The following is a 25655-nucleotide window of genomic DNA, read 5'->3' as shown; positions in this document are numbered from 1 at the left end:
GACTGCATTAGAAGAGCATTCATGCAGGCTTGCATGACTGGGCTTTTAGTCTCTTCTTTCCCCAGACCTGCAGAAAATGAATCTATTATTAGCTTATATGCTTGCTTTATAAAGTTGGTGGTTTGGTGCCCTCTACTGGAGCTATTATTTTTCTGTGGAGGGGATAATTGTCAAGAGTACTACTTAAATTTTTGAGAATTTAAAAAATACGGCTAGCATAATATATATTCTTCTTCGAGTGATTGCTCATATGCATTCCAGTTAGGTGTGTGCGCCCCGCGTGCACGTTCGTCGGAAGATTTTTACCCTAGCAACACTCGGTGGGTCGGCTGGGCGCCCCCTGGAGTGGCGCCGCTATAGCGCCGGATATATACCCCTGCCGACCCATCCGCTCCTCAGTTCCTTCTTACCGCCCATGTCAGTCGTTGGAACAGTGGAGCGCGGCTTAGCTGACCTCCACTTCCCTAGCTACTCGTAGTTTCTCTCGTTAATTCTTGTATATATAGTTCAGATTTCTATAGTTAACTTTATTCGTTTGTAGTATAGTTTGTGTATATAGTCACAGGGGTTTGGGGCTTATTCCCTTCCCCGCACCCGGTGCCGGGTAGTATGCCTGGTTCACAGGGTTTCAAACCGTGCTCGCCCGGCCATAAGCCGATGCCGACAAGAGATCCTCTCCTAAGTGCCTCGAGGAATCTCACCTGACAGATAAGTGTCGCATTTGTAAGGCCTTTAAGCCAGGAACAATAGGAGAGCGAGACTTTGGTCTCAAGTAGCTCCTGAGGGAGGCAGCTCTTACGCCTCCGCTCTCGGCACCGAGCGCTGGTAAGTCTTCAAGAAGCGCTCCCTTGGCACCGGATCACCGATACCGCCAAGGCCTTCCAGCACCGGCTGTCGCCGGCACCGTTGTCCACTCGGCACGGATCCCTCTCCTGGAGGATCAAGAGGCACAGGACTCCTGCTGCGTCCGAGCCGCCTGCTCCGCAGCCCGAGCGCTATACTAAGTCAGACCGCCCGGCACGGATATCCTGCCGTGGCACCGACAGTATTGGCACCGTCGCCTCCGGCCACGCAAGAGCTGTCGAGTCCGGTGCCGGAAAGCTCCCCGGTACGAGCCGTGGTTGAGCTCATTATTAAGCTGCGTCAGAGCCGCCGGCTCCGCAGCCCGAGCGCTGTACTGAGTCTGACCGCCCGGCTCCGATACCTGTCGCGGCACCGACAATATCAGCACCGTCGACTCCGGCCACGCAAGAGCCGTCGAGTCTGGTACCTGAATGCTCCCTGGTGCGAGCCGTGGTTGAGCTCACTATTCCCTCTACGCCGGAGACATTTCCACGTCGAGGAAGTTGATTGCAATGACAGCGCATGCGCTGCCTCAACCCCCTGCACCGCCGGTGCGGGTTATATGGTCGATCAGCAAGCCTGCCTTGATCAGACCACCCTGCATTGGCACCGCGGAGCGGCACCGTTCACGATCGCGGTCCCGCAGATGTTCTCGGTCCCGTCGCCAATCCAGGTGCTGACGCCGCTCACAGTCCCGGCACCGTTCTCCATTTCGGTACCGGTCATACTCGCGGCACCGATCAGCGTCCCGTTCGCCGGCCCGGTTCATTCGCTGCCGATCCCGCTCCCGGTACCGCTCCAGGCACCGGATTCCCGTTGCCACTCCCAACGTCGAGCCTCGAGATGTCAGTCGACCTCCTGGCACCGCTCTGGTGGCAGGTCCCATTCTCGCTCCCGGTACCGGTATGCCTCCCGGTACCGATCCCCTGCGCGTCGAGCGACGTCAGCTAGAGGGAGACTCTGCTCAGGGCTTTTTAGCTCCTCCATGGCCATCCAAATATGCATCACTGTTGTCCTGCGCAGGCAATTTATACGCGCAGGACTGTGATTCAGATGTGCACACCAGAGTCTTCCAGGTGCCCCAGGCCCAGGACCCTGACCCCATCTGTGGTCACCCTGTACATCTTGGGCGTGCCATCAGGCCAAAGGCCTACCTGTGATCCCATCTCACTCTGTTCCGTCAGAGCACTGGGTGCCAGGAGACAGTTAGCCGCCCTCCTCCGACCGGTCCCACCGGATCAGGAGGTTGTCCAGGAGTGCGAGCCCACACAGGACCCGCTTGTCTCCGGCCTTTCTTCTTCCTCCTCACCAGATGAGGCTTTGGCAGGGGCGTACTCCTCGGGCCCTCCTCTAATCGACTTGGGGGGCCATCAGGACCTCCTGAGACAGGGGGGCACTCAATCTGAATCCCCAAGTGGGGGGAAGTCTTGGAGATACGGTATCCGGTCGTAGACATTCTGTCGGGTGACGCCCCGCTAGAGCTATACAGCCCCAAGTGTACTCAAAATGCATGGCTGTAGTAGCTGCCTCTCTCCGCCACCGTCGGGTACACGTTTTCTGTATCTATACAATTGGCTCATTCGAGGGACCAACGGAGCCCAAGTTACCAGTCATGTGGGCGTCGACAAGGATCTATTCCTGCGTCTAGGCCTGATGATCCATATACAGAAATCCGCTCTGATTCCCACACAGGGAATAGAATTCATTGGGGCCATCCTGGACTCCAGTCTCGCCAGAGCCTGCTTACCTCAGCCTCGGTTTCACGCGATGGTAACAATTATACAAGGTCTACGGACCTTCCCGACAACTTTGGCTCACACTTGCCTAGGTTTCCTGGGTCTCATGGCTGCCTGCACGTTCGTAACCAATCGTGCCAGGCTTCGCCTCCATCCATCTCAATCGTGGCTCACCTCGGGGTGCCACCCGGGCGGAGACAGCATAGTCAGGGTCGCCTTAATCCCCCCGAGCGGCCCAGGCTCCCCCGACTGGGGGTCGATGCCCTCCCTGGTGGGTGCAGGGATGCTGTTCCATCCACCTCACCCCTCGGTGTCCCTCACGACGGATGCCCCATCTCTCGACTGGGGGGCTCACCTGGGTCAGTTTCGCACTCAAGGCCTTCGGTCGGCTCAAGAGCTGGCCTTGCACATCGATGTCCGGAAGCTGAGAGCAGTCTGCCTTGTGTATCAGGCGTTTCAGCAGCACCTGCAAGGGCGTTGTGTCTCGGTGTTCACACTCAGCACAATGGCCATGTGTTACATAAACACGCACGGAGGAGCACAGTCCTCCCCTCTTTGCAGGGAGCTATCCGACTCTGGGACTTCGGCACAGCCCAATCGATAGACCTGGTAACGTCCTTTCTCCCAGGGGTCAGGATCACTCTGGCGGATCGCCACAGCAGATCCTTCCGGTTTCTCAAGTGGTCAAGTCCTCCGGACGTTATACATTCCGTTTTTCCAGAAGTGGGGCTTTCCCCGCATAGTCCTCTTCGCTCTCGCGAGGACGGAAAGAGAGAGGCAAGTTCTGCTCATTCCAAGACCTCTCCCTGGGCTCGATCTTGGAGGCTTTCTAATGCCGTGGATGAGCCGACTGCTGTACGCTTTCCACCGTTCCCGCTAGTTCACAGGGTCCTGCTAAAACTCCGCAGGGACAGAGCGCTCCTCATCATGATCGCTCCAGCGTGACCCAGGCAGCACTGGTACACCATGTTGTAGGCCTGTCGGTGGCCAACACGATTCCCCTGCTTCTTTGCCCAAACCTCATAACGCAGGATCTCGGCAAACTTCACCACCCTGACCTACAATCCCTGCACCTCACAGCATGGCTGCAGTGTGGTTAAACTGATCCGAGTTACGTTGTTCTGCCTCGGTTCTACAGGATTCTCCTGGGTGGTAGGAAACCTTCCACTCCGTTAGCATATCTGACCCTCCTAAAGCTGGGTCTTCAGCCTGGTTCTAACCAGTCTTATGGCTGCCCCGTTCGAGCCACTGACAACATGCTCGCTGGTATACCTGTCCTGAAAGACAGTTTTTCCTTGTAGCCTTTGCATCGTCCAGACGAGTCTCCGAGCTTCAGGCTCTCATGGTGAACCCCTGGTATACTGTGTTTCTCAAGGGCACGGTGCAGTTGTGACCACGTTAACGCCCCAACTCTTCGTCGTACTGGCAGACCGGACGAAGGGCCTACCTGTCTCCTCCCAGAGGATTTCATCTTGGGAGAGGTCGTGCATCCGCACCTCCTCTGACTTGGCCCATGTTCCATTGAACCACCTTACTGCACATTCCGCCAGGGCTCAGGCTTCTGCTGCTGCCTTCCTGGCTCACTTCCCCTTCCAGGGGATAGGTCGTGCAACTACCTGGTCCTCGGTCGACACCTTTGCCTCATTGGTTCGACAGTCTAGAGATGATGCGGCCTTTGGCTCAGCAGTTTTGCATTCTGCAACATCTCACTCCGACCCCACTGCCTACGTAAGGCTTGGGAATCACCTAACTGGAATGCATATGAGCAATCACTCGAAGAAGAAAAGACGGTTACTCACCGTTGTAACTGTTGTTCTTCGAGATGTGTTGCTCATATCCATTCCAGACCCGCCCTCCTTCCCCACTGTCGGAGTAGCCGACAAGAAGGAACTGAGGAGCGGATGGGTCGGCAGGGGTATATATCCAGCACTATAGCGGCGCCACTCCAGGGGGCGCCCAGCCGACCCACTGAGTGTTGCTAGGGTAAAAATCTTCCAACGAACGTGCACGCGGCGCGCACACACCTAACTGGAATGGATATGAGCAACACATCTCGAAGAACAACAGTTACAACGGTGAGTAACCGTCTTTTTCTATACATATATATGAAGCTTGCACATCATACCCAACAACTTTATGCAGAATTACACTGGTTGCATTTAATCGGATAATTTAACAAATGACCATGCCCATGCTGCTAATAACTTGACTTACTTAATAAAACAGAATTTTAAATATCAAATTCACTTTTTGCTCTTTAAGTGAATTTACCTCTTGCATTTCATTCCACATGGACAAAGAAAAAGTATTCACTTGTTTTTAGATAGTTTTACTCTTGGTAGCACAATGCTATGATTATTTAAGTTGCAAACGCTGCAGGAAGAAATTTAACCTTTTTCTACTGGGACTGTAAAACATTTCATGAAAAACTTTTTTTTACTCTTACACTTGGTAAATATTTCTGCGAAAATCTGTAGCTGGAGCCATATTTGAACTTATTATTCTCTATTAAATGGTTGGCAAATTGTTTAGCAGGTTTGTGGCCAAAACAATTAAAACCAACAATACAAAAACTCCTGAAATAAACAACTTGTTTTTAAACCAAAGGACCTCATAAACTTTTGCTTTCCCATCTCCTTTCTTCCTTCAGTCTCCTATGTTGTATCTAATAGACTGTCCTTTTGTTCTTCACGTTACTTTAGACCCTGTAGCAGTGTGGATAAAATCAATTACTTTCTTTAAAAAAAGTGTTTTTTTTAATTTAAATCAGATTTTTTTTTTAATTTTAAATGAGCGATCTCTTTAAAATATTTAAAATTAATCTTGAAATTGACAGTCTGTGTTCAGGCCTAAACTTAGTCTATTGAAATAATTTAAATTAAATAAATATTAAGCAGTACATATTTGCTATCACTTTTTTAAAAAGTCAGACCACTGGACTAGCTGAAGCCACTGGCTAAGCTCCTGAAGGCAGAGATGGTTGAAATGCCAACCTAGCTTTTGACAGCAGTAGATCATAACTATTTTCCTCTGATACCTTACATGGTCTGCTATATATGCAAGGTCACAATTATATATAAATGAGGAATATGGGGGTTACAGGGTGCTCCCCCAAGGTATAGAATGTCACAGAGATCTACTATATTTAAAATCTTGAAGGACATGGTGACCAGAAACAATCAGTTCAGTTCTCTAACTGCAGATAAATAATTACGTTGTCTAACCAATCAGTTAGTTTTAAATGCAAAACATGTCTTGCTAAACTTGTCTTGTATATCCAGTACATTTAACATAGTTTTATTTAATTAAAAATGCTTTTTTATGTATTTTAATTGAATTTGAATTTCCATCCAACTAGAACTTGACAGAAATCACAGAAACACACAAAACCCATTTAGGAAAAAAAATGTTATTCACAATTTTCTAACATAATAAAAAAATGTAGAATTATGGATCTGAATGAACGTGAATTAAACTATATAACTGCTTAAATAAACATGTATAGATATAGTGTGTCCTCCTCATTAGCAAAAAGAAGCACCACATTTAGTGTAAAGGGTATAATTAGTTACAAATCACATGTTTTAATGGTTACCAACCAGTGAAATCAGCCTTTAAGAAAATAACTAAAAAGTATAAATACAATCATTAAAATTGATTATTTAAATTAAGGTTTCCTGCCCAGTGATTTAAATCTTGATTTAAAATAAGTGATTTAAATCACTTTGGTTAGAATCGGTCCACCCTGCTGTATAGAAAGTGATGATCAACAAAATAGGGGATAATATCCCCAGATGTATTGAAGGTCAACTGGTGATTGCAAAGCATGTTGATATACTAGGATGGAAAGGTTTTGCAGAGGTGCCAAGTATTAGCATTTATCTGGTGGCAATGTAATTCATTAAATTGCTCCTTGATTTTTGGCCTGTAGCAGCTGGGTGTGAGACTGCCCTATGAAATTACTTCACTGGTTAGCAGAGTGAGGAAGTGGAGCATGGCTTGACCTGATGATGCACAACCTGTTTCGTTCATCCTTTACAATCTGGGTTTAAATCTTTTTTAACCATAAATGACAGTGTCCAAAGAGAGAAAATTATGCAAAATCGATATAAATACTATGAAAATGTTTCCAACATATCAAGGGATATGCGTGTGTGCTATGTGGGGCTTTTTAAAGAGTGTTGGTAAAACAGGACATACTATTTTGATTTAAACTTTGATTTCAAGACTGAAAAATAGTGAGTGGTGGTATTGTGGTGGTTTAACTTGGTCAATCATGATGTCATTGTCTTGTTCACTTGTATACTGCACTCCTGTTGATTGAAATGAGGTTAAGGTTCTTCGTTTTCATACTTCATGTCTGTGACCTCATGACAATGCAATACTGCCCTCCAATTACATCATGCTTTAAGTAATGATTATGACCTCTTGAGCAGTGATATTACACTTCAGCTAAACTGATACGTATGTTTATAGTGAGAAAGGATTCAGGATAGGCTCTTCTTATTGGAATCAGAATTTTGCAGGCATCTCCTGTCTAGCTAGCATGAGCTGGTAATTATTGAACCAGATGAAAAGAGCTGTAAAGTCTGAAGAGAGCTTTTTTTTGGACTGAAAACTGTTGGTAGCCAATAGGAGTAATAAAGCTGGTCGCCAAGGCAGGCAATGTCTGTTTCTAAAGCTTAATTAACCTTGACCTAGGTTTGGCCACTTTGGTTCATCTGATCAGTGCAGCCAAGTGGAAACAGGACATCAGATAGGGCTACAGGTCAGGTAAGTGTGTGTTAGACAGGATTTATTCTCCTGATTCGAACCCTCCACACTTTCCAAGATGTCTGGTTGACTCATGGGAATGTGTAATGTGGTGGTGGCTCTTGAAGCTGGAATTTTCACTTTCTTTTAATACCAACAGTTGTGAAATAGAGCATACATACTTTACAGTGTCAAAACTTTTATAGAATAATCTCTCATCACAGTAATATCTGAACACCTTCCAGTAGTTCACTGAGCTGTGTGATGACATGTGGTTCACTCTTTTCCCTTACCCTCTCCCCAGGAGGAGAATATGTGTACAAACTAGTTTTGTTGGTATTGGTTTATTTAAAAAAAACCAAAAAAAACCCTGTATACTGCAGTGTATTTATATTGGTAAAAGCAAGGTCAGAGTATGCTTAGCAAGTGGAAAGTGAGGTGATGACTTTTTTTTGTGCGTGGTTCATAGTTCCTATGGGAATTCAGCCCAATCCTGTGCCAGCCCTTGAGAAGGCTGTGACTCTAGTAATATGGATTTTGTTTGACTTACATTTTTAGGACCAAGTCACAATGTTCATATTTTAAGTTATTGAACATATTCAGAAACACACTTGCCTGGTCACCAGGAGCCAGTCTTAATAGTGATCAGTTTCACTCTTCTCTCTCTCCACGGCCTTGTCTACACTAGAAAGGTTTTTCTGGTAGTGCTATACCAGTATAACTGTACTGGCAAACCCTCCTAGTGTAGCTGTAGCTTATACTGGCATAAAATTGCTTCTGCTGTCATAACTTACAACAGTTCAATGAGAAACATAAGACATACCAGCAAAAGTACTGTATACCAGCATAAAAGCATATCTGTACTAGGGCTTATACTAGCGTAACTGTGTTGGTAAAAATATTGCACTCCTAACAGACATAGCTATGCCAGTATAAGTTTTAAGCATAGACCAGGCACATCACTTACGAGTCATGCCCAAAGCATGAAGGTCCTATGCCACCAGGCCCTGTTAAATGCTTTGATCATGAAGATTAGTCCTAGTCATAGGGTATTTTATTCTCTCATATGGCATTGAGCATAATGAGGGCACCTGATCCTTCAGGATGTCTCTGGACGCTACTATTGCCTAAATATTTAACAATACTAATAATGGAACTACCCATATGCTGCTACTAGTGAAAGAGCAGGCAGCAACAGTGAGAGCTACTATCAGCTTTCCCCAGTGTGTGTGTATGCACTCTCTCACTTTCACATCACATAGGTGCACATTCCAACGCTGAGCCCTGTCAGATACATGTGTATTGGAAAGTTCAAAGGCATGCTTATGATCAGTCCTGACTTTGCCTCAATAGCAGAGAACTGGAATGTGCCACCCATCAAAACAAACAAACAAAACAAAGCCCAAAAACATAATATAGGAAAGTTACACACCCCTCTCCCCTGGGTCATGTGAGCGGTGAGTACCACAGGGGAGCTCTACATCCCTTCCAGGCAGCTGGGAAGCAGTAAGGGAGAGAATGTTAATGATCCCTTACAGACACCTGAATTAGGCGTGGGTTGCAAAGAGATAAGTAGTGTATTCTTAAGAGACACAAAACACTTCGAAAATGCTCTATTTGTAAAATTGGCTCAATTTTTATAGTCGCAATATTATAATGTTATTGCCAGCATTAATGTTGGTGGTTTGGGTTTTTTTTGCTGGGGTATCAAATGATACCTGTTAGAATCCTGCTCTTGGCTTCCTACTCTTATATACAGATGTGTCCAGGAACTCCCTCAGTTTAAAACCCCGAGTTGTCGATTTCAGCACAGGGACATCTCATGTCACTCCAAAGAATCTAAGCTGCTTTTAGTACAGCAATGGTGGATTCCTCTCTGAATGCAGTCAGCAGAAATGCTCCCACAGGGGTTGCCTGTAGATTTTTCTGTTGCATTATATCCCAATTCTGGTCTAATACAAGGGTGGTTGTGAATTATATCTTACTGTTTGCAATTTCTTCAGTTTCTAAGGGCTGGTCTACACTAAAAAATTAGATCGACCCACCTTCGTCGCTCAGGGTGTGAAAAATCCACATCCTTGAGCAACTTAGCTTAGCCAACCCAAGTCTCTGTGTAGACAGCACTAGGTCAACAGAAGAATTCTTCTGTTAATCTAGCTCCGTGCTTCTCAGGGAGGTGGATTTACTAGAGCGATGGGAGAACCCCTCCTGTTGCTATATTAAGTGTCCACACTGAAGTGCTAGAGCGGCACGCCGTAGCATTTTAAGTGTAGACATAACCTAAGGAAAGAGACTGAAGAGGGAGTTCTCACTGTTTGTCTTTATAATACCTGAGTATTTCTAGTATGACGTTAGCGTAATAAAAAACTTCCTTCTTTTGTCAAACTAAAACCATTAACATGCGATGACTTTATCCCCTTGCTGAAGATAATGGAGACAACAATTTCCTTTTATGACACTTAAATTCAGGGGCGACTCCAGACTCCAGCATGCCAAACGCGTGCTTGGGGCGGCATGCCATGGGGGGTGCTCTGCCGGTCGCCAGGAGGGCGGCAGGCAGCTCCGGTGGACCTCCCACAGGCATGCCTGCGGAGGGTTCGCTGGTCCCGCGGCTCCGGTGGACCTCCCGCAGGCGTGCCTGCAGAGGGTGCGCTGGTCCTGCAGCTTCGGTGGCCGCGCGGGACCAGCGCACCCTCTGCAGGCACGCCTGCGGGAGGTCCACCGGAGCCGCGGGACCAGCGACCGGCAGAGCGCCCCCCCCGCGGCATGCCTCCCCGCTTGGGGCGGCGAAATGTCTAGAGCCGCCCCTGCTTAAATTGTAAACGTGTTCAGTAGTGTGTGTGTATAAATGGAATAGGGAGTTTGCACAAATATTTCCAAATTGAATCAATCTAATAGAAATAGATAGCGGATAAGGATATATCTACACAAACACTTTTGTCAGTCGGGTGTGAAAAAACACACCCTTGACCAACATAAGTTTCAACGAGAGACGCGCCGGTGTGAACAGCGCTACCACCACTCATTGGGGATGGTTTACTTAAGACAACAGGAGAGCTCTGTCCTGTCAGCATACAGCAGCTATACGGGAGTCCTTACAGCGGCATCGCTGCTGTAAGATCTGTAGTGTAGACAGAGCCTAAGCTTTTAAAAATAAGCTTGAAAACTGAAATACTGAAATTCACTTTGGAGGTGGTTAAACTGGCTCCCGTCCAAAATCTTTTGACCTCAGATGGGAAATGATTGATCTATTAAATTAAGCATGTAATTTGTGGTCCTGCTGAGTTTTTTGTCATTGTCTTATTTGTGCAGATAAATGGAGATTGTTCTTTCTGGCCACCACATGGTGACAGAAAAACTTGAGCTTTAAGTAATTTCCCATGATATGATGAGCCATGTTAAGAAACATCATATGAGAGCTTCCTGGAATTCCTTTTTCTACTAGCTATGGCAGGGTTTTTCCTTCCTTTTTTTTTCCTCTGCAGAAAGTAACACATTTTGCTGCTGAATGTTAGACTAGCAAATTTAGATTAGTATTAGGTGAATTGGTCAGTTAAATCTTTTTGTTAGCAGTGGTTGGATTTCTGGCCGCTCTAGTATTTAACTTTCAGATTATTTTTCTGTCTTTTCAGGTCTCTGGATGGCAGACTCTGAAAAGAAATGCAGTTTTAAGAGGTATGCCTCATGTAGCCAGAAATATTCCTGACTAGCACGTACACCACTGGGGACAAGGCCATTCCTTGAAGGGATGTCCATTTGCTTGTCCTCTACTCAAGTCCCAGAAAATATGAAGAGGCTCCAAACTGAACTTCCACTAGACCAAAATGGGTCCTCAAAATCTCTGGGCAGTACTTCTATAGTCCATGCTGAAAAATAAAATTCTATTTTCAGCTCTGGAGTCTCTTCGCATATCTGAACAGGGGGCTTTTGATCGCAACAGAAAGAATGTCTCATCACTGTCACCACTTAAAATCTTCAGTTTACTATAAGAGGTTCAGAATAAACTGCGTAACCTTCTGTTTGATGATCTTGACTTCTTTATTGTTGACAGAACTATACTCTGGGAAACTACAAGTTGACTAGGACTGTAGCTTAACACCCAGCCTATCTCTCCCCTCCTCCCCCCCAATTAAAGATTTTCTTCCTTTAGGATGGGACTGTACTTCAAATGCCCTTGTTAGTCACCCCAACTGGATTACTTGGGATATCAGATGCAAAAAGCACTGTAAAATAGTCCCAGTGATCCAGCAATGAAATCATATCCTCACCAGTACTCTCTTCAACTGCCTTGGTTCCAGCCACAGCTTCTATCAAAGCAATAACTTAGTGTACGTCTACACTACGGGATTATTCCGATTTTACATAAACCGGTTTAGCAAAACAGATTGTATAAAATCGAGTGCGCGCGGCCACACTAAACACATTAAATCGGTGGTGTGCGTCCACGGTCCGAGGCTAGCGTCGACTTCTGGAGCGTTGCACTGTGGGTAGCTATTCCGTAGCTATCCCATAGTTCCCACAGCCTCCCCCGCCCCTTGGAATTTCCGGGTTGAGATCCCAGTGCCTGATGGGGCAAAAATCATTGTCGCGGTTGATTCTGGGTACAGCCTCACCCCTCCCTCCCTGAAAGCAGCAGACAACCGTTTCGCGCCTTTTTTGCTTTGTGAACTGTGCAGACGCCATAACACAGCAAGCATGGACCCTGCTCAGCTCAATACCACAATCGTGCATGTTTTAAACACCTCGCGCACTCTCGTGCAGTATATGGTGAACCAGGACCTTCAAACCGAGGCGAGGAGGAGGCGGATACGGCAGCGCGGCGATGACAGTGATGAGGACGTAGACACAGAATTCTCTCAAACCGCGGGCCCCTGCGCTTTGGAGATCCTGATGGTAATGGGGCAGATTCTATCCATTGAACGCCGATTTTGGGCCCGGGAAACAAGCACTGACTGGTGGGACCGCATTGTGTTGCAGGTGTGGGACGATTCCCAGTGGCTGCGAAACTTTCGCATGCGTAAGGGCACTTTCATGGAACTTTGTGACTTGCTTGCCTCTGCCCTGAAACGCCATAATACCAAGATGAGAGCAGCCCTCACAGTTGAGAAGCGAGTGGCGATAGCCCTGTGGAAGCTTGCAACGCCAGACAGCTACCGGTCAGTCGGGAATCAATTTGGAGTTGGAAAATCTACTGTGGGGGCTGCTGTGATGCAAGTAGCCAAAGCAATCACTAAGCTGCTGCTACGAATGGTTGTGACTCTGGGAAACGTGCAGGCCATAGTGGATGGCTTTGCTGCACTGGGATTCCCTAACTGTGGGGGGGCGATAGATGGAACCCATATCCCTATCTTGGCACCGGAGCGCCAGGGCACCCAGTACGTAAACCGGAAGGGGTACTTTTCAATGGTGCTGCAAGCACTGGTGGATCACAAGGGATGTTTCACCAACATCCACGTGGGATGACCAGGGAGGGTTCATGACGCTCGCGTATTCAGAAGCACTACTCTGTTTAAACGGCTGCAGCAAGGGAATTACTTCCCAGACCAGAAAATAACAGTTGGGGATGTTGAAATGCCTGTCGTTATCCTGGGGGACCCAGCCTACCCCTTGATGCCATGGCTCATGAAGCCATACACAGGCAGCCTGGACAGTGGTCAGGATCTGTTCAATTACAGGCTGAGCAAGTGCAGAATGGTGGTGGAATGTGCATTTGGCCGTTTAAAGGCGCGCTGGCGCACATTACTGACTCGCTCAGACCTCAGCCAAACCAATGTCCCCTATGTTATTGCTGCTTGCTGTATTCTCCACAATCTCTGTGAGAGTAAGGGGGAGACCTTTATGGCGGGGTGGGAGGCTGAGGCAAATCACCTGGCCGCTGATTACGCGCAGCCAGACACCAGGGAGATTAGAAGAGCACACCAGGAAGCGGTGCGCATCAGAGAAGCTTTGAAAACGAGCTTCATCAATGGCCAGGGTACACTGTGACTGCTGTGTTTGTTGATGAACACCCCCCCCCCTTGATTGACTCATTCCCTGTAAGCAACTCCCCCTCCCCCTTCGAGTACAGCTTACTTATGCAAATAAAGTCACTATAGTATAAAAATCATGAATTCTTTATTAATTCATTATAAAAAGAGGGAGAGAAGTAAGGGTGTGGTTTGGGAGGAGGATAGGAGGGATGGAGAAGGCCATTTAAAAATTTCACAGTAATGACAGCCTTCTGGTTGGGCTGTCCACGGGGGTGGAGTGGGCGGGTGCACGGAGCCTCCCCCCACGCGTTCTTACACGTCTGGGTGAGGAGGATGTGGAACATGGTGAGGGTTGAGGGTGGTTATACAGGGGCTGCAGCGGCACTCTGTGATCCTGCTGCCGTTCCTGAAGCTCCACCAGACGCCGGAGCATGTCAGTTTGATCACGCAGCAGCCCCAGAGTTGCATCCCGCCACCGCTGATCTTCCTGCCGCCACCGCTGATTTTCCTGCCGGTCTTCCTGCCGCCACCTCTCATCTCGGGTGTCCCTCCTGTCCTCACGTTCACTGGCATCTTTCCTGTAATTTGATACCACGTCCTTCCACTCACTCAGATGAGCTCTTTCCTTGCGTGTAACTTCCATAATATCCGAGAACATTTCATCTCGCGTCTTCTTTTTCCTCCGCCTTATCTTTGCTAGCCTTTGGGATGGAGGAGGGACGCTTGAAAAATTTGCAGCTGCATGAGGGAGAGAAATATTTAAAAAGATACATTTTACAGAACAATGGTTATACTCTTTCACAGTGAACAGCACTATTCACCTTACATAGCACATGTGATTTCCCTACAAGGTCGCATTTTTCATCTTAATACTGAGTGCCTGCAGCTCTGGAGTTACAGATCTCACAGACACAGGTCCGGGCATCAGAATTCAGCTTGCATGCGGCAATGGTAAGCCACTGTCTTTCGGCTTCTGTAGTGTTTTACCCCTCCCCCCAACACATGGCTAATATCACGCTAGCTCCCTGCTAATCAACACCCTTCCCACCCCCCCACCCACTGCGTGGCTGGTAGCTTGGGGAAGATCCCCGCTGACCAAACACGAAAAAGATCATCGGCATTTCACTCCTCCCCTCCCCCCGCTTGGCTACGTGCAGGAAAGGTTTTTTTTTAAGCTGCTGCAGTCCACGAACCCAGTAGGAAAATGGCCATCCCCCTTACTTAAATTCCTGATTTTTAACCAGGTTACCCTGAACGATATCACTTTGCTGAGGATAACACAGCGAGATAAAGAACGGATGCTTCTTGAATGCCAGCAATCACCGGGACCAGACGCAGCTATGCTTTGCCATGCAATGATACCTGATTACTTGCTACATGCATGGCGTGGTAAAGTGTCCTACCATGGTGGGCGGAACAAGGCTGCCTTGCCCAGAAACCTTCTGCAAAGGCTTCTGGAGTACCTCCAGGAGTGCTTCATCGAGATGTCCCTGGAAGATTTCCGCTCAATCCCCGGACATGTTAACAAACTTTTCTAAGTAACTATACTGTCTGCGAATGCATCCCAAGTCCTCAGGGCAAATCAATCATTAAAAAACGCTTGCTTAAAAAACAATGTTTGCTATTTGCAAAGGTACACTCACCAGAGGTCCCTTCCATTGTCTGGGATAGTTGCTTGGGAGGGCTGGGAGGAGGGTAATTCTGTCAGGGTGAGAAAAAGCTCCTGGCTGCTGGGGCTCATGGAGTGCTGTGTGCTCTCTGCTAGGTCGTCGTCCTCTTCTTCATCTTCATCTTCCCCGTCTGCATAATCCTCAGCCATGGCAGAGATTACAACCCCCACCTCGGAATCCACGGTCAGGGGTGGGGTACTTGTGGTGCAGCCCCCTAAAATTGCATGCAGCTCAGCATAGAAGCGGCATGTTTTTCGACCTGCCCCGGACCTACCGTTTGCTTCTTTGGTTTTCTGGTAGCCTTGTCTGAGCTCCTTAACTTTCACTCTGCACTGCAGTGAGTCCCTGCTGTGGCCTTTATCCGTCATAGCCTTAGAAATTCTTTCAAATACTTTTTCATTTCGTCTTTTGGAACGCAGTTCTGTTAGCACTGAATCCTCTCCCCATATAGCGATCAGATCCAGTATCTCCCGTGCAGTCCATGCTGGGGCTCTTTTTCGATTCTCAGGAGACTGCATTGTTACCTGTGCAGATGAGCTGTGTGTGGTCACCTGTGCTGATGAGCTCTCCACGCTGGGGAAGCAGGAAATGAATTTCAAAAGTTCGCGGGGCTTTTCCTGTCTACCTGGCCAGTGCATCAGAGTTCAGAATGCTGTCCAGAGCGGTCATAGTGGTGCACTGTGGGATACCGCCCGGAGGCCAATACCGTCGATTTGCGGCCACACTAACCCTATTCCGATATGTTAATCCCGATATTAGCGCTACTCCTCTCGTCGGGGAGGAGTACAGAAACCGATTTAAAGAGCCATTAAAATCGATATAAGGTGCCTCCTAGTGTGGACGGGTGTGGCGTTAAATCGGTTTTACGCTCCTAAAACCGGTTTAAATGCCTAGTGTAGACCAGGCCTAAGGTATGTTGAGAGGGAGCTTGGTATTGTTCCTTGGTTCCAGTTTAGCCTCCATGTTCCATCTCTTAGGGGACCGCTTTCGTTCCCTCTACAGATTTGGTATATGATCACGTCTACACTTAGTTTTATAGATGCTAGAGATGGCATTCCCTTCCAATTTAAATCTGTGCTGCTTCCTCACCCTACTGTTTTCACGTCCATTTCAAGGATGACTCTCAAACTGAGGAAAAGTGTTCCTCCTATAATTCGGAACAATAGAACCAGGTTTTGGAGAACTTCACAAGAATAGGTTTTTCCCCCCTTATGCACAAAAAGAAAGCAGAGTTAACCAATTTTAGTGCAGTGAGAGCTCAGCAACTTTTTTCAAAGTAACAGCTATAATCTTTTCCTTGTTTGTCAGGATTGGTTCAGAACTGTCAGACTTGGGGAAGTTTCACATTTCTCCATCATGGCCACAAGTATGTACCGTTAGTTCAGATTGAACAATGACCATTCCCAGTATAAATTGCTTCTGTTTGGGTTAGTAGCGACTCTCCAGCTGTTGACTAAGAGTCTGGCATCACTTGCTATTAAATTCCATTGTCAAGGTCTTCAAGAACCCACCTACTTGAAAGACTGACTCACCAGTGCTCAGTTTTGCCAAGGGCTGACCTATGTTTCATGCTTCCTGTTCCCTCTTTGAACAACTTGGACTCAGCTTAACTTCAGATCTGTCCTGGAGTTGACAAAGGTTTCATGATTATCAGAGTTAGAAAGACTTACTGTATCCAGAGTATCTTATTTTAATAGTCCACAAATCTAGATTACAATACTAACATATGTTACCTCTCATGACTTTGGGCACTTGCTCCTTTGCTAAGATAAGAATTAAAGTTTTCAAGTCCAACCTTCAGTAGTCACTAGATTATGAAAATCTTTGGCAAAATGTTACATATTGTTTGGTCTATCTGGGAGTCTCTGCTGTCGTGGACTATTGCTTAAAACACCTTAAACGGGGGGTAGGGATGCAGAGTATGTTTCTCCCATCCAGATTCCCACAGTGACAATTATACTAGACTGCATTTGAGATATTTTATTAGCAGTGCAGCTCCAGCCCGGGAAAAAGCCAGAATTTTCATCCTTATCCTACTTCAAGTTCTTGCCAAAGTTAGTGTTTGACTTCCATTTGAATCCTATACTGCCAGTCTTCTAACACAACAGTGTACCTAATTTGGTCACACTACATTAATTGATCATAGAGAGTTGTTAATTTATACTTTGATTTGGTGAAGGAACTTTAAGATTGTCTTAGGTATTCACTGCAGTTGGAGAGAAGTCCAAAGGGTAAGAAAATTCAGTTCAAATATTGCCTAAATAGGCTGATATGATGCCTTAGTGTTTGATTTGCTGCTGCTAGGTAGGTGTGAATTATTTTTATTGTGCTTTGTCTTTGTCAGTTTTAAATAATTGTCAGGGTGCTTAGTCTGTGTATGGATACTTTTTATTTATTATAAACAGAAAATGTATAACTGCATTTAAACTTCAGTCGCTGTAAGGATCCAGGTACTTCTTGTGAGCACTATAATAGCTTGTCTCTGAATGTTACAATATTCAGAAATTGTGAGATGGCTACGTGATGTTGAATGTATACCTATTATTCAGCACTCCCTTTTCAGTGTCAAAGCTAGATTGGATTGGTTGAGCAATCCTCTACCAGCTCCTTAGCCTGCCTCTCTCGGAAACTGCTTGCCGATCTCCCACAACTAAGATGCTGTGGAGGTAGGAAGATTGGGTTTGTGGAAGCATGTTATAAAAATCCCAGGTCTATCTGAGCAGACTGACTAGGTTGTTAAAAAGACAAGCAGACCCATATCAGTGGAAAACCTGAGAAGACAATGGAAAACCCCAATCACTAGAACATTGACGCCTAAGAAACAGTGACCCTGAGGGAGGAGGAGGAAGCTCAGCAGAGACCCCTGGCTTGAGAGCAAGGGACTAAGGTTTCAGGTGGGGGTGGATTTTTGGAAGAAGCAGGCTGCTGTCTATTGGGACTGAATAAGAAAATCAGAGACAGAGCTTGAAAATGGAGTTCATTACTGCTTGGCGGGTGAATTGATCTGGCTTGACTATATGTTAACCTTTATTTCTCTGTGCTAACCTAAGGATTTCCAGTGCTGTGTTTCAGTTGACTAATAAATCCTACTCTGTTTTGAAAACACTGCTTGGATACTTGCGGAGGTGAAGGGATTCCTCCAAGAGACTGTTGATAAACTGGAGGCATATCACGGAGCCTGTTGAACTGTGAGCAACACCATCGAGGACTTGCCCGTTGACGGAACCAATCTCTTTAATGAGAAAACAGTCTTCGCACTCATTAAATGTCTCCAGGACAGCCCTCTGGTCTCTGGGCATTTATATCCTGGCCCTGAAGAGGAAGGCAACACAAACAGGCATACATAAGCCAAGGCCTCCTCCCCAGCGTTTCTGTCACCAGCAACCGTATGATTCGCCACACAAGCATCAAAGGGTGCGGGCCAAGGTATGCAACTCCATCCACCTCAATGACAGTCACCCAACCTCATTCACTTCTAAAGGACACTTGAGAGATGCAACCTGACAGTGATGCCATCGCCATCTGTTTCCATACTCGCCTTTTGGCATCCACCTACCTTACTTTGCCCACAACTGGAATGCTATAACAAAGGATAAGTGGGTACCAAATATCCACTTACAAACTCAGAGGTGTAGCCATTCTCTGCCTCCTCCAAAACCCCCTCCAGGCCCATCTTCAGGGACCACTCTCTCAAGGAGATCCTTCAGCAGGAGATAGAGACTCTCCTTGAGTGAGGAGCTGTATAGTAAGTGCCATCTCAGCATCAAGGGAGAGGGTTCTACTTAACTATTTCATAGTACTCAAGAAAAAATTCTGCATGGTTTTGTTGGTATCAATAATTCCATGCACCTGCCCTCAATACTATACACAATACATAATCAACTTGGGGAACTGACTGCTACAAGATATTTCCTTTTGTTCTTTTAAAAATTTGTTGTCTTTATATTATTTGGACCTATATTTGTTGTTTTTATATTATTGAACCTTCTCTTGCATTATGAGGGAGGATGAATATGATACAAATTACTTTCTGTATATCAGTAATTGCTGTACCTTTTCATGTCTTCCTTAGCCATTTCCTCTCTAAATGAAACAGTGTCTGGCCTTTCTAGTGCAAATCTTGTAGAAGTCATTCTTTAACTGGCTCAAAACCCCTCTGTCTGCTGTATATTTTTGAGACTGTGTGACCATAACTGAAAACAGTGTTTGAGGTGATAAATCAATGATAATGTTTTCTGTGTATACTAACCCTTTGTTCCTTTATTTGACTGCCAATATGGAGCCATCCACAGTAAGGCCGAGGTCTTAAAGACCAGATTTTTAAAGTATCAGAGGGGTAGCCATGTTAGTCTGGATCTGTAAAAGCAGCAGAGTCCTGTGGCACCTTATAAACTAACAGATGTATTGGAGCATGAGCTTTCGTGGGTGAATACCCACTTCATCGGATGTGGGCATTCACCCATGAAAGCTCATGCTCCAATACGTCTGTTAGTCTATAAGGTGCCACAGGACTCTTTGCTGCTTTTACAGATTTTTAAAGGTATTTAGGCATTGTTCAGCTCAACATTGCAAGGCCTAAGTCTTCTCTTCAGAAGTGACTTAAGCATTTAGGAGTCTAATTCTCACTGAAACTTAATGGGATGTAAAGCTTGGTCTACACTACAAAGTTAGGTCGATGTGTGTGTCTACATGTATGGTCTAACACTCAATTTGTCTCTGGCCAATGTAAGTGCCTTTTCACAGCGACACAATAAAACCACCTCCCTGAACAGCATAGGGGCATGGTCGACCTACCGAAGTCTACACTGTCTGGCGAGTGTAGACAGTGCATGACCTCTGGCAACCCTAACAGCCCTCCAAGCTGTCCCACAGTGCCTCATTCTCGGCAACAGTGTACACTGTTGTGTGTTTGATTGTTAAAAAACAGGTTTAAATGGTATTTGTCAAGGCTGATTCTCCACTCTGGCACTTCGAGTGCAGAAGGTGGGGGCCACTCCAGGCTTGTATTAAACTCCCAAGGTTACAGCTGTTCTCTGACCTTGGATTGGTAGATCCTGCCTCCACCCAAGTGCAGAACCTTTGAGAGCCCAGGAAGGTACACTTAGGAATTCCTTCCTGTGGGGTACCCTCAAGCCCTTTCACCCCCCACCCCCAGGAAGAGCTGAGGAGGAAGAAGAAGAAGGGGGGAAAAAAGGATATTAGCTGTTGCCACCAGCTAATTAATCAACATATCCCAAACCTCTTAAGACACAAATCCAATCCTGTTCTTAAAAAAGGTCAATCTTATTAATAAAAAAGAAAGAAAGAAAATACATCTGGGAACTCAGGCTATTGTTAGATTTTAAAAGAGCAACTACAAGGATTAAGCACCAAGCATAGCTTTCTTGAGATCCAGTTTAAAGGTCACAAGCAAAACAAAAGCACCTGGGGTTAGCACAGAGGACTCCACAAGCCATAATGAAATAAAAGGGATAAACCAAATCACGTATTCTAGATATTTTCTGATCTCCGTACATATCTGGGGTTTTAAATGAGTAGTTTGTAGGTATGATACTGATGATTTTTTCATACCTGGCTCAAGCTTCTTACAGCATAGCTGCTGCCCTGTCTGTCTATCCCCGGGAGAACAACAGACAGAGACAAAAGGGGAGTCCTTTTTTCAATTTTACAAAGTTTCTAGCGTTCCCATTGGCTCTTTTGGCCAGGTGCCCACTCACTTCCTTTTACCTATGCATAGCAATGAGACTTTTTAACCTTTTACAGGTAGAGCAATTACAGAACAGCTATTAGGAAGGATTTTATAGCTACTGGCTTGCTGGGTGTCCATAAAAGGGAGCTACCCTCCCCTTCATTTATCTCAGTATTATTTAATCAAAGATTATCAATCAGAGATTAGTACAGCATTATACCGAATACAGAAAGGATAGATGCATTACTGTGGGATGTGAGGGAAGGAGCTGGCCTCTGTCTCTCGCACCTCTGTAACTGGTGAGATGCTGACAGTTTTGCACTCCTCATCTAATTTCCAAAACCCCTCTGTCTCTTTATAGGGTCTGAGACAAAGAAACCCCTTTTTGGAGGGAAAAATGCTTTCCCACAATTAATTTCCACTGTCTTATTTTGACGTTTTCTCTTTACCTGATTACTTCTGGAATTTCCTTTGTTATCTTTGTGTTACATGATTGATAAAAATAAAGGGAATTTATAAATCCAGTCATTATTACTAATAGCTGTGACAACCAGTAATTCGTACTGAGTTAACATAAACATCTTTCATTGGATCCTTATTTTATCTATTACAGAAAACATCAGAAATAACAAGATCCTCCTCAATCAAAGAACATAACTAAATCTTAGGCACCCCTTATCAATCACTCAGTCTTGTTTTTACTGTAGAGCCTCAGAGTTACGAACACTAAAGTGTTATGGTTGTTCTTTCAAAAGTTTACAATTGAAACATTGACTTAGTGCAGCTTTGAAACTTTACTGTGCAGAAGAAAAATGCTTTTAACCATCGTAATTTAAATGAAATAAGCACAAAGAGTTTCCTTACCCTGTGAAATCTTCTTTTTTTTTTACCTTGTCAAATCTTTCCCTTTATTTTTTTAGTAGTTTACATTTAACAAAGTACTGTACTGTATTTGCCTCTGTTTTTGTTGGTCTCTTGCTGCTTGATTGCGTACTTCTGGTTCTAAATGAGGTGTGTGGTTGACTGGTCAGTTTGTAACTCTGGTGCTCGTAACTCTCAGGTTCTACTGCAGGGGTCGGCAACCTCTGGCACGTGGCTCGCCAGGATAAGCACCCTGGTGGGCCGGACCAGTTTGTTTACCTGCCGCCTCCGCAGGTTCGGCCGATCGCGGCTCCCACTGGCTGCAGTTCGCCACTCTGGGCCAGTGGGGGCGGCTAATACCATAAAGAATAGTTAATAGGCAAGTGAATTTAATATATAAAAAGGAAAAGAGGACTAAAAGGGTTAATATTTACTAACTGGTATGAACACTCGTCACAATTTTAAACTCCATTGCGCAGGGGCATAGAGGCTGGAAATCACCCCTCTTTAAAAGCTCCTGAATGTTTTTAAAATGCCTCTTCTGGTTGCCCAACTTGGTGAGCACGCTTAGCAGCTCACCCTTGTTGTGTGCAATTGCCCAACTCATGTTGGCTGCATGCACCAGATGCAGCCCTGCCTGGAGTAAACATGAAGTGTTGGATCTCCTGGGCCTGTGGGGAGAAAAGGCAGTGCAAATACAGCTGTAGAAATGTGGAGACCTATGAGCCGATTGCAGAGATGATGCAGGCAGCTGGGTACAGCAGCAGTACCAGGTGAAAGTGAAGGAACTTTCCCAGAGATACCCCAGGCCTGAGAGTGCAAGTATAGGTCTGGTGTTGCACTGCAGACCTGCTGCCTCTATAAGGAATTGGATACCATACTTGGTAGAGACCCCACCAGCACCGCATAGACCATTGTGGATACCTTGGAGGAGTCCAAGACACGGACCCCTGACATGAACAGTGAGGGGGAGATGTGGAGGCTCCAGCTATGCTATGAGCCAGGATCTGTTTTGAGACTAAACAGGCAAGAAGCATTACAGGCCATGGCAGCTTTGGGATGCCAGTAGCAGCTGTACCTTTGTGGTGCTCAGGAGTGAGATATCAGCTGAAATAACCACTGCCTGTGGAAAATAGTGCCAATACTCAGTGCCATTGTCCTATATTCCTACCCATGGAATAAGGACTGAAATGTTATAGCTTCATGTAAGAGAAAATACTTTCTCACCGTGGCTGGGGCAGGAGATTGATGCTGTGCCGAGGCCTTCCGAAGCTGCAGTGTCAATAAGAATTTCTTATTAAAAATATTTATGGGAATAAGGGAAGGGAGTTTGGAAAATACTTTCCCTTTGAATTGTGACTGGCACCACTGGATTTAGTCTCCATTTTTATCAGCAGCTTCTGGCATGGGGGACTTGAGGGATGTCCCTTCCACGCTCTCAGAATGGCTGACCCTGATGAAAAGAAGAGGACTAAGGAGGACATGTGCTGTGAGATCTTTCAAACCAGTGCTGCATCAGACTGAACAAAGGGCTTGGAGAGCCAATATGACTGACAGCATGGAGAAAGGCAGAGAGGATAGGAAAAGGCTCAGGAGTCCTAGCAGGATAAAAAGAGGGAAATGCACCTGGACATAATGGGTTTTCTCAGGCTGCATACTCAAATGTTGCAGACCCTAGTTGACCTACAAGTCCAAAAATGCTGGATTCTACCCTTTGCAGTCCTTGGAGAACTCCATGATCGTTGCTCCCTACAACCCCCAAAATACCATGTCATCACAGACTGCATCCTTACCCTGCCACTCCACGTGGGGGGACAGCAAGGAAAACCACACCTTCGCATATGCTAATCTGTGGTTTACACAGCTCACTATATTTGTAGCCATAACAGACTACATTTGTGCACTCAAATGGACAAAATTATTTGTTCTTCTAATTTTAAATTTTTATCTCCTTGATTTGTTAGAAACTTGTTTAACATTGTCTCTGTGTGTGGGGGGGGGGGGCGGGTTTGCGGGAAGGTTGGTTTATTTTTTGGCATATTGGTTTTCTGCACTTCCCCCTCCCTCCCATTCAGTAAAGTTCTATTTTTGGGTAATTTTATTATCTTTAGTAGTTCACAACAAATATTGCAGAATGCAGAGTTAGTCAAAGCATTCAGTGCTTATAAATACACACCAAGCACCAAGGAATTCATAGCTTCAGGAAAAACCCTGTCATATTTATGAATGTGTACAACAAGCACTACACAATTCAAACAGCGTCCAAAGCTCCAGGCGCAAAGAAGATTCCACTGAATTTTCCAACTTCAAAATGATTTCCCATGTTGCAAGTTTCCAGAGAGAGATTGCTACCCACTTGTCCACTGTCCAATGCAGCTCTCATTCTGGTGTCCGTGTGCTGGAGGGCTGGGGCGAGCTCTGCACACAGATCCTGGAATGTGGCCTTTTGCATCCTAAAGTGCTGCAGCCGCTGCTGCTTGTTGTCCCATACCTGTGATACAGTCAGTGCTTGTTTCTCAGGCCCAGAAGCAGTGCTGCACAGTCTGCAGCTGCTTTTTGAATGCCACCAGCAACCTTGAATGGTCTTTCACTGTGTCTCTCAGCAAGCTGTCCTTGGAGAAATTCTCCTGTCCCTCATTGCTGCAGTACTACTTGTAGGTCTGCAAATACAGGAGAATCATTCATCCGGTATTTGCAGTGTTCATGAGAATAGTGCAGAGCTCTGTAAACTCCATGCTTGTCACAGATGGCAAGCACCAAAAAGTGCTGTGTGGCTTTGTCGAATTTTTAAAAAGTGGTGTCAGAATTATGGGATACGGATGGCATTGTGGGATCGAGAAAGTTGCATGCTGGGAATTCGACCCCTAGCTCCAAGAGATCCCTGGGCAAGCCATTTCTATCCCACAACGTGTTGCAAAAATTTCCTAAAAGGTATTGTGCTTGGCAGGGACAGGTGGCATACTGGGATACCTACCTGTGGTACACTGCAATTTACATACTCACCAGGAATGCGTGTCTATGTGCAGTGATGCTGCAAGCAGCCAAGTATGCACACGCCTGAGCAATAGGCAAAGTTTGGCAGCTGTATGCTGATATGGCTTGCGTCAACTGCAGTTTGTAGAATAGATATCTCCTTAGGCTCCTCAGTCAGTTAGGAGTTGTGATGCTGAGCTGAGCAGTGCCTAAATAGTTATAAAAAAAATAGGGCCTAAGTGCCTAAGCGTAATCACAGGCTTTAACGTGGGCTGTAGAACCCTGCCCAGAACACTGGGTAAGTACTCGCGTTGCTAGTCTGTGCTGGGATCTGTGTTGCTGCATTTTCACTGCTATTTTTAGCAGTAGCTAGATGAAGGTCAGTGTGGGTATGCCTGCCTAAACTGCGGTCACGCCTCCTGATTGTGATGCAGACACCCCCTAAATGACTCAAACCTTGTGATGCTGAGTACTGCCTAAATACCTTTAAAAATCTGGGCCTCAGTGCTTAAAGGTGATAGTGAACCCAATAATACAAGTAGTAGGAATTATTCCTTCCAATGTGCATTAATATGCATTTATTAACGTTGAATTTACCATTATGTCCCCATTTATCTACCTTCCCTCTGTACTACCTCAGTCTTCTCAGGTTTGACTAATCTAAGTAGTTGGGATCTTCATAATTTGACACTTGCTGCGCACCCCATGTCCAAATATTTACAAATATATCTGGCACTGGTTGTAGTACAGAACTTCGAGGCACACCACTGTTAACAGTTAGCTATGTTGAAAACTGAACAAGCACGTCTACTCTTTTTATTCTCTAGCCAGTTTTTAATTTTACAGTACTCTCTTGTGAGTTATCCAGACTCCTTGAAAGTTCTAAGAAAGTTTGTCAACCAGTGTTGTGTTCTAATTTTGTTAACATGCTCAAGGAATTTTAATGGATTGGAGATGTGTAGTTTTCCTTTACAAGAAACTATGCTGGCTTGTTCTGTTTTCCTGTTCATTCAGGGGTTTATTAATTAAGACCTTCCCTTACCAGAACAGTTAGTTAAACTATTAATTCATTCCCAGGTTTGCCCCTGCTGCATCCTTTGGTACCCTCTGGTTTTCTGGTATAATAGCAGATTTTAATGAGGTTGCATATTTTTGTTAGTAT

At 45.7% G+C, this 25655-nt stretch overlaps 1 protein-coding gene across 5 annotated transcripts in view; it reads left to right on the top strand.

The window, feature by feature from the left end:
• PCGF3 (polycomb group ring finger 3) overlaps positions 1–25655 on the top strand; it is a 105568-nt gene that overhangs the window by 41067 nt on the left and 38846 nt on the right. For 3 of the 5 annotated variants that reach the window (XM_045021518.1, XM_045021520.1, XM_045021517.1), the window contains one exon: positions 10964–11006. The exons of 1 other annotated variant lie outside the window; for it this stretch is intronic. The gene's annotated coding sequence lies outside the window, so the exon portion shown is untranslated. Of the gene's footprint in view, positions 1–7040; positions 7353–10963; positions 11007–25655 lie in introns of those variants that run through there. One more of the 5 variants, XM_045021521.1, reaches the window with a different exon arrangement.

The sequence above is a fragment of the Mauremys mutica genome, chromosome 6 (genome assembly GCF_020497125.1).
Source record: "Mauremys mutica isolate MM-2020 ecotype Southern chromosome 6, ASM2049712v1, whole genome shotgun sequence".
NCBI classification, from domain to species: Eukaryota; Metazoa; Chordata; order Testudines; family Geoemydidae; genus Mauremys; species Mauremys mutica.
Note: the sequence above shows the minus strand (reverse complement) of the source record. Positions and strands in the feature narration are given on the sequence as shown.